The sequence below is a fragment of the Myotis lucifugus genome, unplaced genomic scaffold (assembly GCF_000147115.1).
Source record: "Myotis lucifugus unplaced genomic scaffold, Myoluc2.0 scaffold_60, whole genome shotgun sequence".
NCBI lineage: Eukaryota > Metazoa > Chordata > Mammalia > Chiroptera > Vespertilionidae > Myotis > Myotis lucifugus.
Window position 1 is genome coordinate 6,775,372 of NW_005871108.1, and position 14,310 is coordinate 6,789,681.

The following is a 14,310-nucleotide window of genomic DNA, read 5'->3' on the forward strand; positions in this document are numbered from 1 at the left end:
CAGTTTCTTCATCTGTACAATGGGGATAATAATAGCTCTGACACGCAGTGCTGTGAAGAACAAACGCGATGCTACACACAGCCCCTAGACCAGGGCACTGCCCAGGAAACTGCACAGAGTGGCCGTGAGCCGTCGCTATGATGATTATTTTTACAATTGTTCTTTGAAGCTCTCCTGTTGCAGGCGGCCTCCTCTCTGCTCAGCAGGTTTTTATCCCTGTTGAGTCACAGCCCTCGCTGCAGATTTCCGCCCTGCCCTCTGCCCTCCTGCCAGGCCAGGAAGATCAAGGGCCCCGGCTCCTGCTATCTTCTCTCACACACATTCTGAGATATGGTGGAAGGAGGCTGGGGCTGGAGGAGGCCTGGCTCTGCCTGCCAGTGACTCTCCTTGTGACCTTGGGAGAGTGCCTGCCCCTCTCTGGGTCTCCACTGTGGCCTGAGGGGAGTAACATGAAGGATGGCTGACTTTCCCTGCACTTGACCTTCGCACAATATTGGTGAGGCCAGATGTGCCACCTATTTTCACATAGGAAATCCCCTGTTTCCTATGACATCCCCTGTTTTGTCTCCAGAATCTGGGGTGAGTAGAGAAGTGTCTGGGCCTCAACTTCCCATCTGTGCATTGGCCATACAGCCCCAGGTGAGGCTGTGAGGATTCTGATTATGTATGGCTGTGATCAGTGGTTAATGCTGTCATTTGCATGTTATCACTTGGGCTTCTACTGTCTCCATCCCTTTCCTGGAGGGTAGGCAGACACTGGAGCAACTGCTGGCAGCTGGCTACCCCTTTTGGTGGCCGGCCTCTGAGGGAGAACATGCTTACCCGCTCTTGGCTCCTTCTGACTCTCATGAGGCTAGGGAGGGATGCTTCTCTAGTGCCCTGTGTTTTAGGCCTTTGAGTAAGTTTGTCCTCATTCCTGGAACCTAGGTATGTGCCCACATACTGGCACTCACACACCGATGTGAGCCGGGGGCTCTGCCTCAGCGGGTCCGCAGCTGTGGCTGCCATCAGTGAAGCGGCCTCCAGACTGCTTCTCCCTGTCCCTGCATCTGCTTCCCACTCAGTGACCCTTCTCTGCTCACAACCCTGCATGGCTCCCCACTGCCTCCAGGACAGAAGCCAAGCCTGGCATTTAAGGATCTTTAGGGCTAATCCCAGCCCCAATTCCCACCCCAATTGCCCCACTCCAACCACCCATCAGGTTGTGTCCCATTAGCACTGCTCTGGTTGGAGTTCCAAACATAGCGGTGTTTTTGGCCTCTGTGCCTTTGCTCATGCTGTTCCCTCTGCCTGGAACACCTTCTCTGTCCATTGTCACCTGAAACCATGTCTTCAGGCTTCTATACTCTTCATAGACAACTTCCTTTCTTCACCGGCCCTGCTATTCCAACACGCGTGCTGGGTTAGGGCCGCTCCTCTGCGCCCCTCCAGCCTCCTGTGCTTGCCCCATCACCACCTAGAACTCTGGTCACGCTTCCCTGCTCCTCCAGGCTATGAGCAACTCCAGGCAGAGACCAGATCTAGTTTGTTTACTTCTGTATCCCTAGCACCTAGTACAGAACCTATCACATGGTAGATGCTCAGGAGATATTGACAGACCAGAAGAAAGAGTAAGGCTTAGTCAGAGGCTAGAGGGTGGGGAGAGTTTCAGACAGAGGGATCAGCAAAGATAGAGGACTCAGGATGAAAGGAGCTGCTGTGACGGAGTGACAGCACAGATTCAGGTTGGACAGAGTTGGGAAGAGAGCCTGCAAGGGAGGCCTGGGTGGCTGGTAAGGGCCTGATCAGCTGATGTACCGAGGAACCAGATAAGATATCTCTGGGTAAATTGCAGTGCCATAGAGGTTGCAAGCCCATTCCATAACCTCAAGCTAGAGCCTGCACATATTTCCACCCTGACCTATGCCCTGAGCCAGGTGGCTTTGAACAGACAACTCACAGCAAATTATCTGGGGAATGACAGGGCTGGTCTGGAATTTGCCGCTGAGTGCCTGTGATGGGTCCAGCCTCCTGGTCACTGCTCCAAGAGCTTGGAGTGGGCACAGCAAATAGACCACCATCAAGCCAGAGCCACCAGGGCCCTGGGCGAGGTGTGGGCAGCGCCCCTGATCCTGTGTCATGGGAAAGCTCTTGCCAAAGAGTCTGTTGCCAGTTGTGTGGCGCCAGGCCTCAGGCCACTGTCTCCATCCTGCCCTCAGGTATGGCTTTGATCCAGGTGGGGGGAAGGAGGGGAAGCGGTATCTAGAGATAGATGAGTGTGTACAACAGGTGTTCACCATCTCAACAATGTTGACATTAACATCTGTCATCTGCTGGGTGCTTTGGGTTGGGAAACTGTCCTTGGTGTTCCAGGCCTGGCCCAGGGCTGTGATGAGTGATTTGGGGGCACTAAGCAATGAGTTGCTATTTTACTAACAATTTTAAACAAAATAATGCAGAAAGAGTCACTTATCCATCAGGCCAGACCACCAACTCTTGCATCTGCATAATCCTGGGAAATGGTGGGGTTGTTGCCCCATTTTATTGATGAGTAAACTGAGACTCAGAGAGGGCGGGGTCACACAGTCAAAGACTGAAAGAGTTGGAACGTAAATGAGCTCTTGTGTGTGGATCCCTAGTCAGTGTGTTCTCTCCGGCCAACTGGGCAGCATCTGCTCTGTGCTGGGCAGGGGCCAGGCCATAGTGCCTGCCTTCAGAGTGAGGACAGACACCCCCCGAATGGATGGGGACACCGCGAATGGATGGGGTATGCCTCCATCAGAGGCATTTCAGGAAACATGTCCTGGAGGATATGACATTTACTTGGGACCTTGATGGATAGGGAGGGTTGGGAAGCTACAGATATGGGGTGAGCATTCCTGGCAGGGCAAAGGCCCGGAGGGATGGCTGAAAATAATGAATATTTCCAAGGCTCAATAATAAAACCATTGTGCTGGCCACATCCTCTTGAAGTGCCTCCTGAGAGCCTCAGCAGCTGAGACAAGCCCTCGGAGCCAGTGGTTCCAGAGAGAAGGCTACATCTGTGCTTGCAAAGCCAAGACTTGTACAGACGATCCCCGCTGCTCCAAGAGAGAGTGTAGGGGTATGAATGACAAGGGCTCACACATACTGAGCTTACAGCGCCTCATTTCATCCTCACATGAGTCTTCTGAGGGATGCACAATATGTAGCCTATTTTTCAGGCTCAGAGAAATGGCAGGCTCAAGGTCACATCCAAGAAGTTGGGACTTGATGAGTATTTAACAACCAGCTTTCTGGAAGGGGGAAAAAAAGCCTTAATTTGTAGTGTTTGCCAATTTCCAAGGTGTAAATACTCCCACAGTGACTGATATCAAGCTACCAATCATTGAGGTTGAAGTTGGGAAAAGATGAACAAAATTTGCTCTTGCCAGTGGTAAGATCCAACCCCAGCACATCACTGGATGAATATCTCATCCCTCGCTCCATGTGGCCAATAAAGACCTTCAGCTATGTCTGCGGAGTGAATGAGGGTTGAGAAACCTGCTTCTCCAGCCAGGGGCCCGCCCAGAATCCTGGGAAGCTGAGGTTAATCTGTAAGCCAGCCTTGTAAACAAGTGAAGCCATTTCACCAGTCACCAGCAGAGGATGGCCTCTGGTGCTGGCTCTTCCCGTTGACTTGCTATGTGACTTCCAGCAGCCCCTCCCCCTTCAATCCTCAGTTTACTAAGCATAAGAGTTACCATTTGTGGAGCATAACCTCAAACACCCTCATACTTGTCAGTTTTAACCTTCCCAGGAGTCATCTGTGACCATGCTCACTCCTATGACTTGTACAAGGTGCAGCAGGTGGGCAAATAGCCTACACTTGAACCCAGATCAGTCTGGCTCAGGGCGTTGCTCATTTCTGGTCTCCTGGATGCTATTTTTATACCCTGAGGCCTTTGCCTCCCATATGCTAGGGTTCTCCTCCCAGCTCCTCTCAGGAGGTAACCAGGCCTGGTGCCATTTGACCTGGCTGGGCCTTAGTTTCTCATCAGTGAAATGGGAGAACTTTCAGAGAAGGAAAACAGCGGCATTTAAAGCTGATTCCGGCGATGATTCCAGGAGAACAGGTGAAGAACCAGGGTGGGTGTGGTGCTGACCCCCAGCAGGGCAGCCTGGGCCAGGAGGGGTGGGAGTAAGGCGGGGTCAGATAGTGGTGGTGGGTGGCTTTGTGGCTAAAGCGGCATTTCCTCAGTGTCCACTTCTCTGCTTTACTCCCTGCCCCCTGCATCCAGGTGCACTTCGCCTTTTTATCTGCTTAAAAGGGTAATAATTATCACTAAAGACCTGCTTCAGCCCCTTCCTCAGCAATAATATCCAGAACTTGATGACTTTAATGGGCTGCCTTAGTTGCTTTTTTAAAAAGAGCACATTAAAATGAACACGAATCTATTAAAAATAAATGTGTCTCTTCTCCACACTGTGTCTCAGGCCCCAGTCCCCACTTTGGGAAACTAAGGCCAGAGTCCAAGGTCAAGGTTCTTATAGGTGACCCCCTTCTCCGTGCCTCAGTTTCCTAATCTGTAAAATGGAGATAATCATCCCCCCCAGTCCAGCTGGTTGTCAGGAATAGATCCTAAAGCCTACCAGAGCCACTTAGCATGGCACCTGGAAAGAAACGAGGGCTTCATTAGTGCTGATATTATTATTATTATTATTACTATTACTAATATTGCAGCAGAAGTAGATTTGGAGTAAATAGGGTGGGTGGATTGAGGGGAATTAAAGAGGGGCATTTTGGCACAAGGACCCATGGGGGTCCTCCAGGGTGGGGCGTTCTTACCGGGCGGGGTGGGGGGCGGGTCTCCTGCTCCGCGTGCCTCCGTCCCTCCCAACCCCCCGCTGCGCCTGGACCCCCCCGCCCCCGCTGGCTCGGGTGCTGGGGGGCCGCGCTCGGGTCTCTCTCGAGTCACCGAGTCACCAGCGGGGAATCCTCCCTCCGCGCTTCCGTCCTTCCTCCTCCTCCCGGAGGCCTGCCGGGCCCCTCCTCCTGCTCGTGCGCTCCCTCCCTCTTCTTCCCTCCCTCCCTGGGCCGCCTCCTCCTCCTTCTCCTCCTCCCTTTCTCTCCCGCTCTGTCTCTCCCGGCCCGGAATCCATTCCGGCCTGGGAGCCGGAGCGGCCTGGCCGCCGTCTGCCCGACCCCCCGGCCGTCTGGCGGTCCGCCCTCCCGTGCGTCTGCCTGCTGGTGCGCCCGCCGGTCCGCGGCCCAGGTGAGCACACCCCCGCCCCTCCGTGGGCGCCCTGTCGCAGCCGGTGTTGGGGAGCCCCGTCCGGGGACCACCCTGGTGTCGGATCGCCGGGCCGCGGGGGCTCCTGTCCACCCCTCCACCCCCCACCCCGCGGAGCCGGGGTCTCGGAGCGCGGGGCGGGCGCACCGGCTTTGCCCAGGTCGGCCTTTTGTTGTGATGCAGCGGAGGGAGGGGGCTGGGCGGGGGGCTCCGGAGTCCGGTCCCTGCAGGGACCTCCTCCGCCTCACCCTGCCCCTCAGAGCCCCTTGAGAATAGCCAGCCCGGCCCAAGCCCTCAGGCCGGGTCTAGGCCAAATCTGAAATCTGAGCCAGTCGGCGCCACCTCTGGCCAAGGCAGCCGGGCCTGGTCCCCCTCCCCCCCCCCCCCCCCCCCCCCCCCTGCCCAGGATGGGAGGTGGAGAGGGGTCCCGCAGCACCCAGGCCTGGGAGCGCCGGGCTGGGGACGCCGGGCTGGGCACCAGAACCTCTGTCCTCCTGGGGCTGTGGGTAGGGTCTGGTGCCACTGGCTTGGAAGGGACTGGGCCAGACTGTGCTTGGGCCCTCCTGTGCCCTGCCCCCAGACTCACCCCTGATGGGGCCCAGAGGCCTACCTGCTCCGAAGTTGACAAAAGTTTTGGATTTTCACCACCAGGCTGGGTCCACCTGCCTGCCTGGGCTGGGGTTGGGCCTGGGTGTCCCTGCTGGGTGTCCTCAGACAACTAACTGCCTTCCCTCTCTGAGCTGGAGGGTCTTCATCAGGGGCCAGTGGGCCTGGCTGGGATTACGGGGCTGGTGGAAGGACGGGGGTGAACATAGTATCTCACCTGTGGGCTCTCAGTTCAGACTCGGGGGCTTTCAGGCCAGCTTGAGCGTGGACAGAGCATGCGGGGCCCTGGGTGAGGCTTTCTGAACCTCAGGGATTCTGTGCAATTGGAGCAGTGGTCCCTGGGTGAACTGGGGTGAGTCCAGGCCCAGCTACAGTGAGTGGAGATCAGACTGTTTCCAAGAACGGGCTGGGCTGGTCCTGCTGCCAACCCTCTTCTCAGCCTCCTGGCTGGGGAGACCAGACACCTAGGCTGCTCATCTCACTGGGTGACCTGGGCCAAGGGACGGCCCTCTGAATCCCCATATGTGGAATGGGAATCCTTAGGGCAAGAACCTATGTGTTTCTGCATGTAGGGGCTTGACATGTAGTAGGTGCTTAATAAATGAGCACTTCACTGGATGAATTTCCTAAACTGGGTGGGAGGTGAGGTCATAGGCCCTGGTGGGACCCGTCTCCAGAGAGGAAAAGCCACCCCATAACCCCCTGAGAAAGAAACAGCCCCAGCACAGCCCTGCCCCCCAGCCGCTGTGTGACCGTAGGCAACTCACAGCTCCCTCTGGCCTCCGTTTGAAATGGGGCAATGAGATGATGGCTGCTTACTTCTACTGAGCACCTCCTGCGAGGTAGGGACTCTTGTTTATCTCCATTTGCTTGATGGAGAAGCTGAGGTGTAGAGAGAGGAAGTGACTTGACCAGGGCCACACAGTTTGACACGGAATTAGAACCTAGGCCTCAGGGACCCCAGTCCGGCTGCCCTCACACCGTCCAGTGTTGGGGGAGCAGGAGTTGCCCGGTGTGCGACCAGGCACATGGCCTTGTCGGAAAAGACTATACCGTTGGGTGATCGCATGGAAGACACGAGCCGTTGGGTGATGTGGTGTGTCTTGGTGATGTGGTCTTTCCACCCAGGGAAATGATTTATGGTGTGTCACCTCTGTCAGCTGACTGCCTGGCCAGGTCCTCCTGTGTGGCCCCTGGGCCTTTGCTCCTGAAGTTGTCCCCACCAGGGCTGCCCGCTCCTCTGAGCTGCTTATCTGCTCTTGCTCTTTGAGGCTTAGCTTAAGGCCCACCTCTCCCAGGAAGGCCCTCCTCTGCCACCTCTCCCCCCAGCTTTCTCCTCCTCTCCCTTGGCCTCCTCCTGGAGCTTGAATTATCCCTAGCTCACAGCCAGTTCCTGCTTTTGCTTCTTCCCTGATTGTGCCCTGGGAACTAGGCAGGAGATGGCTCAGTGACCTGTTGACAGACACCCTCTCACCGCCCTGGCCCTCAGTGGACCCCATTTTTCCCAAACCCACCTTGATACAAGCACCCATGACCATTGAGCACCGACTGTGTACTAGGAGCTTTGAACTCAGGCTGAGCAGTGTGGTGGTGAGGGGGTGAGCAGTGGGAGCTGTAGGGAGGCATTGGGAGGCTTCCAGGAGGTGGTGCTGAGAGGAGCAGCAGTTCACTTAACAAGGGGACAGGGTTTTCTTTCTTTGCTTCTGATACTTCCCAGGGCCCCTGGGGTGGTGGGGAGGAGTTGGCCTGGGTGGGTTCTTGCTGGGGAATTGTGAAGAGATCCCTGGCCTCCCAGAAATTTGGGTCTGGAGGGTGAGCCAAATAGCAAACAAGTTGCCAAATGAATTACTGTATAATCACAGATGTGATAAGGGCTCAGAGAAAGAGGTGTGGGATACGGAGGAATCTTGAAGGGAGCGCGGAGGAGTTGGTCAGGCATGGAGCTAGGGGAAGGGCTTGTCAGAGGAAACGACATGTGCAAAGGCCCTGTGGTGGAGGAGTAGGTGCTGTTGTGGAGAAACAGTGGGAAAGCCCGTGAGTCTGGAGCACAGAGAATTAAGAGGATTGGGTGAGAGGTGAAACGAGGGGTGTGACAGCAGGACTGGGCCATTGGGCCTTGAGGAGTAGTTTGGCCTTCATTTCACACAGAGAGCTGATTGGTGTCCCCTGTGTGAACAGCTCTGTGCTGAAGGCCAGGGGTACAGAGCTGGCCAAGGCCTCTGGTAGAACTAGATCTGTGGGATGGAGTATTCTGTGGAGGCTTAGATCAGGTCAAGAGGAGGAGGCATTTGAGGCTGGGCTTTGGAAGTCGAGTAGGAGTTCACTAGCAGGAAGGCAGGAGAGAGTGAGAGAGATGGGTTGGGGAAGTGCAGTGCAGGGTAGCTGGAGGCTGGGAGTGAGGTGGGGAGGACCGAGGGGTCAGTTGGAGACCAAAGGTATGGTAAGGGCTCAGGAGTTAGTCAGATCTGACCGTCTTCACTTGTGTGTCTTTGGGTCATTCATTGTATCTGAGACTTAGTTTCCTTGTTTTGAAAATGAGGACAATAACTATCTCCCCATCAGGCAAGGGTTAAAGGAGGGCTGTATGCCCAGTGCCTGGCACCGGTAGGCATTTGTTTGGCATTACATGGGGCAGGTCGGTTGGCCCAGTGGGTCTTGCCTCACCAGCTGTGTGGTGAAGGCTTTGAGTGGTTGATCTCACTGAGTCTGAAGGTGCTGGTCTGGGCAGGACTGTCCCAGGAAGGGGTGTTGGCAGCCAGGGCCACCAAGTTCTGGGTGACTCTAGTTCTGCCCTGCCTTCTCTGTGTGACGAGGCTGACCTGGGGAGGAGGGTCCAGCTCACCCCAGCTTCTTGAAAGCCTGCCTTAGGCGAGGCTGGTTCATTTCCCAGATGAACATTCTAAGAGCCAGAGAGGAGAAGCCTCTTGACTAGAGCGTGACTAGGGTCTCCCAGTTGACAAGTGACAGGGCTGAGCCAAGGCTGTAGGGCTCTGGGCTCCTAGTCCAGTGCTGGGAGCTGCAGGAGCCTCCCATGTCATTGTAGGCCTTAGAGCCACTTCAAAGGACCCCTGCCCCCTGCTTTGGGCCTTTCGACTAGAACCTCATTTCCTGCCTCTGTCATGTGATCCCCCACACCTCTATCTCCCTTTGGGTTCCCATAGCCCTTTACTTCCCGTCCACGGTCCCCACCCCCTTATCTCCCTGGTAAACTGTCTGGTTTCCATTTGAACCCCTGGGGGAGGCACTTCCTTTGGGGCACCTCAGTTTCCTCATCTCTGAAGTGGGATAATATGAGTCATGGCTCCCACGATGTCCTGAGAGGACCGACACAATGCATTCAATGCATTAACTTGATAAATAGGGGCGAGGAAGAACCAGACGCGGGCTCCAGTCCTTCTTCCTCTGGCAGCTGACACCCCTTCCTGTGACTCAGTTTCTGAACCTGTAGAATGGGCATGAGGCTTGGACTTAGTAGGGCCCAGGGGAGAATGGAGTGAGGCTGTACCTTAGGGGCTTCCTTGGTGGCTGATGGCTGGCTCTGCATCACTGTTCTGGGGGAGGATGGTCCAGTAGATACCTCCCCTGTGTCCAAAGGCAAGTCACGTAGCCTTGCTGAGCCTCAGCCTTGGCACCTCTCCCTTGTGAAGATTAAATCAGCTCCCGTCTCCCGTGGCTCGACTCTGTTGGATACTCAGGAAATGCTAAGTCTCCCTTCTCTCCCCTCGGGGGCGCTCAGATATTATCCAGTCTTGGGATGGCCTGGGTCTCAAATTCTCCAGACCTGGACTGCTATGTGGAGAAGCATGCTGAGGCTCAGTCTTGGCTTCATGGGAAAGAGTGCTGCGATAGACTTGTAATGTCTGCCATGGGCAGAGGATTAAAGAACATCCTATGCGTGCCATGAGTTTGTTATTCCTGATTTATTCTGACCTTCTCTTCACAGATGGGGGAAATGAGGCCAGAAAGACCCAGGACATATTATCCAAGCTGGGAGGAAAATGCACATCTTTTGTCTTTTGATCCAGGGCTCTCCCTACCCAGCCAGCCTGCCCCTTCCCACAGGACAGCCTGGGTGGGGCTGAGTCAAGGGGTCAGTGATTGGAGAGGATCTTAGAGCTGGAAGCCAACACCGCCATTTCCCTCCTCCTTGCTGTGGGGAGTGAGGGACTTCCCTCCAACCTGGGCCCCAACCCCTCCCCTGGAACTACCCAGAGGAATTCTAGAATGAAATGAGAAGCCAGAGGGAAGGAGAACTGGATGATCTTGGCCAACTCTCTCCCTGCTCTGGTCCTCAGTTTCCTCATCTGTGGTGAGGGCTCTTCCCTCACTGGTGGGGATCCTAGCCCCCCACAGGGTGGGCCAGGCAGAGTCCTCTTCTTTGATGCCCACTGCGGGGCTGTTAAGACACTCTGGGAATGGGCCCTTTGAACCCTCAAGCTTCCAGTGCTGGGGGATGGACGTTGGGGTTGGGTGGTGTTGGGAAGTTCAGCTTCCCCGTTAAGGGTTGATTGTCTTCTCCTGGGCTGCTTTGTCCAGGTTTGTGGCCTTGACTTTTACTCCGTTCGATGTCAATGTCTTTGCATTGTGCTCTTCCCACCCAGGTCATAGCAGGTGACCCATTCCATCCCTTGCTCCATCATGGGGTGGGTAGAACTTTTGTTCCTACTACGTCGAAGAGGAGACTGAGGCTCAGAAAGGCAAGGGCTGGGGCCATGGTCCCCCAGCACAGTGAAGTGTGAGCCCTGATTTCTGGCTTCTGGGTGGTATTTGGCACCTTAGTCCCCCTGAGTGTGCACCAGCTTGGCTGAAATCTTTCCCTAGGCAAGGGTGCAGGGTGCGTGTGTTGCTGGGAGCAGGTATCGTGACTCTCTGGACTTCCAGCTCTGACGGATGGATCTCCACTTGGGTCTGGAGTACTCTGATCTTGCAGAGAACCCTCAGGTCTCAGGATTGGCATATCAGGGTGCTCAGTGGATGTTAGCAAGGCCTGTGGAGCTGGTTGGATCTGGGTTCGAATCCTGGCCCTGCCTCTTGTTCGCTGTGTATGATTGTGGGAACATGATTGCTCTGAGCCTTAGTTTCCCCGTCTCTGAAGTGGGGATGACAGTACCAGTACCAGCTTTGACAAGGTGATGTGAGGATCAGGTGAGCTAGTGCGTGCCTGCTCTGTTGCGGGGCCTGTACACAGTACATGCTTCATATTTCTGAGTGTCTGTGATTAGGAAGGTAGTTCCCTGGCAAGGTGGGATTGCTGGGCCTCTGCAGGCCAATTGATTCCAAGGAGTGAGCCTGGACACACCTCTGTCCATGATGGCCTTGACCTGTGGGGTGGGGCTGAGGAAAGGTTAACTAGAGACAAGTTTGGTGGCTGGATAGATTGGAAGTCACCCGCTCTAACCAGCCTGTCTGAGCCCAGCTCCCGCCTCAACCCTGGCCCACCTGTAACTTGTCAAGGCCTCCCGTGCCCTCATCCCTGGCATTCAGTACTCTCCCCGCCCCCCCCCCTCCCCCGCCAATGCGTCCATCTCTCCAAAGGTGGCCGCTGACTAAGCATTGGGTACTTTGTGTCTTTGCCCACTTGGCCTGGGAGGCAGCTGAGGCTCAGAGAGAGGCCAGGATGGGCCCAGGCTCCATAGCAAGGGCTCCTGTAGGCGCTGTTGGTCTGGGCCAGAGTCTGCCCTCTGCCTTATCCCCCCATCATCTCCCACATTTCCCTTTCACTCAGGTGACCCTTTAGCCTTTCTGATCCACTGGCTGTCTTCCTGCTTGCCCTGGGATGTCTAGCTCCCACGCCTTTGCCTCTGGGGGTCCCACAGCTTCTGTGCCCTTCCTCTCAATACCCTTCTAGTGGCTAAGCGGCCTCTGTCTCCCGAAAGTTTTTACTGACTATCCTCTCTGCCCCAACCGGAGCCCATACTTCCCTCCTCTGCCCTCCCTCATGGCTCTGACATGTTCTGCCTTAGATGGCAAGCCATGGGATTTTTTTTTTTATTGTTTAATCCTCACCCGAGGGCAAGCTTAGAGAGAGAAAGGGGGTGGGGAGAGAAAGAGAGAGAGAAGCAATAATGTGAAAAACGTGAATTGGTTGCCTTCCATATGTGCCCTGACAGGGAATCGAACCTGCAACCTTTCAGTGCACAGGACAATGCCTGACCAACTAAGCCACTCTGGCTGGGCAAGCCATAGGATTCTTTTTTTTTTTTTAAATATATATTTTTATTGATTTCAGAGAGGAAGGGAGAGAGAGGGGGAGAGAGAGAGAAACATCAATGATGAGAGAGAATTATTGATCAGCTGCCTCCTGCACGCCCCACACTTGGGATTGAGCCTGCAACCAGGGCATGTGCCCTGACCCAGAATCGAACCGTGACTGTCTGGTTCATAGATCTTCGCTCGACCACTGAGTCACGCCGGCTGGGCACCCATAGAATTCTTTCTGCTGCTATGAGAGAGTGGCGATAATCATCATGTTGAAGGGTGCTGCACTTTATAGTTTACAAAGCACTTTCCACAGTCACCTCTGAGTATCCCCAAGCAGGGCTGGGAGGGAAGCAGACCGTCATAATAACCTTCATTTGGCAGATGGGGAAACTGAGACCCCAATTCTGGGTCATGCCAGGTGTTCTCTGTGCTTGGACAGATGGAACGGAACCTCCCCCTTCATTCCTCTGAGCCCCCTCTCTCATAGGCCCTTAAAGCCTCAACTTATTGTCAAAAGGAGCATCTGGAGGTTCAGAGAGGTGAACTGACTTGCCTGAAGTCACACAGCCTGGGAGGCTGGCCGAGCTGGGAGGGTTCCTCTTAGGAATTAAAGAGGCCGGCCGTGTCCACATTCCCACCGCTTCCGAGTGCAGAATCAGATACAACCAGGATCCTGAAGGAACAGTGAGTGCATGGACCAGCCCTGGATTGCTTTAATAGTCATTCATCCCTCAGCACTGGTTGAACTCTTGCTCAGGGTCCCGTGAACGCTTGGGTCTGATCCTCACAGCATCCCTGAGAGGCAGAACTTCTGGCTCCATTTCACCAAAGAGGAAACAGCTCAGAAAAGCAAAGGGACTTGCCCAAGGTCACCCAGTGCCTGGATTTGGACCCAGGGCCTTCTGAGCACCGCAGGCCTGCCCCATCCTCCAGGCCGAGTCCTCTGTACCCCCTGCCTGACCCCTGACACTTCCCCAGCCCCTCCCGTGTTCCTCTCAGGGCAGGGCGAAGGCCAGGAGCCTCTTCTGTCAGCACTCCAGCTCCCAGCCCAGGGTCTTCTCCTTTACTTCTAACTGCTGTCGCCCACTAGCTGTGTGGCTCAGTGAATCAGTTCACCTTTCTGTGCCTCAGTTTTCCCATCTGAAAAACGGGTCAGATGGCAGTCTCCACATCCTGGGCTTGTTCTAAGAATCAAGTGAGTTCTTGTGCAAGACCCGCTCAGCAATACCAGCACATAGTCAGCTCTCAGTAAATGTTAGTTCTTATTTTATTATAATTTGTATCAACCTGAAGAGGAATGGAATGACAGCCCTGTTCTCTAGGTAGGAAAACTGAAACTCAGAGAAAGGAAATAGGGTCCACCAGGCCACAGTAGGGTGTCACAGTCAGAGGTTCCTGGGGCACATCCCGCTTTCCAGATGGGGAAACTGTCCCCTTCCAGGACTCAGTTTTCTTATCTGTGCAATGGGTCTGTGCATATTGTGAAGGAGACAGTCCCATCACATTGTACCAATGTGGCTCCTCACTCAGCAGCCAGCCAACTAGGGGGGAGTTAATTCTGCCTAGGCAGGTGGGATTGTGCTCTGTGTACTTTGCCCCTGAATTATGCCAAGTCCCCAAGGCTGGGCCTGGGTAGGAGGATGATCCAGGCCCCACCAGGCCTTCTGGGTGCCCTGTGACTGCTGGCACCCAGGACCCACCATATCACCTGGCCCACCTGCCTCCTTGGCTGTGTGCTTTGGGCAAATGGCTTCTCGTTTTGAGCCTCAGTTTACTCATCTATGAGATGGGTGCAGGAGTCTTTTCCTCATAGGGATGTTGAGAAGACTTGATAATCTCGTTCTGCTCACATGCCTGCCCATGCCAGGCTTACAGAAAGTGCCCAGTCAGTGGTTGGGGGCATAGAGATGGCAGGATTCTGACTGGCAGGAGGGGAACAACATTCCAGGCAAAGGATCCATGCAGGCGAAGGTTGAGGGGGACAGTTTAGGGAGCACCCTGTAGCTAGGTGGGGTAAGTGGGAGAGGACCCTCCCTTCCAGGATTTGGATTGGCCCGGTGGGAAGTGGTTGGGGTATCAGTGCCGATGGTGATGAGGTTGACTTCTCTGCTTATCAATCATATAGATTTGCATTCGTATCCTATGAGAGCAGCCCACCTGACACCGACACTACCGCGGCGTGAAGGACATGTGCTGCGGGGGTGGGGATGGCCGGGGAGAGGACAATGCAGCAAAAAAGAGACATGTCATACTACATGTATACTTTAAACGG

The 14,310-nt window shown here is 54.9% G+C and overlaps 1 protein-coding gene across 5 annotated transcripts in view; it reads left to right on the plus strand.

Annotated features, from left to right (window-relative positions):
• Positions 1 to 5,050: 5,050 nt before the first annotated feature.
• SRC (SRC proto-oncogene, non-receptor tyrosine kinase) overlaps positions 5,051 to 14,310 on the plus strand; it is a 51,154-nt gene continuing 41,894 nt past the window's right edge. For 4 of the 5 annotated variants that reach the window (XM_006089534.3, XM_023754474.1, XM_023754475.1 and 1 more), the window contains exon 1: positions 5,051 to 5,213. The gene's annotated coding sequence lies outside the window, so the exon portion shown is untranslated. The remainder of the gene's footprint in view (positions 5,214 to 14,310) is intronic. The other variant, XM_006089535.3, reaches the window with a different exon arrangement.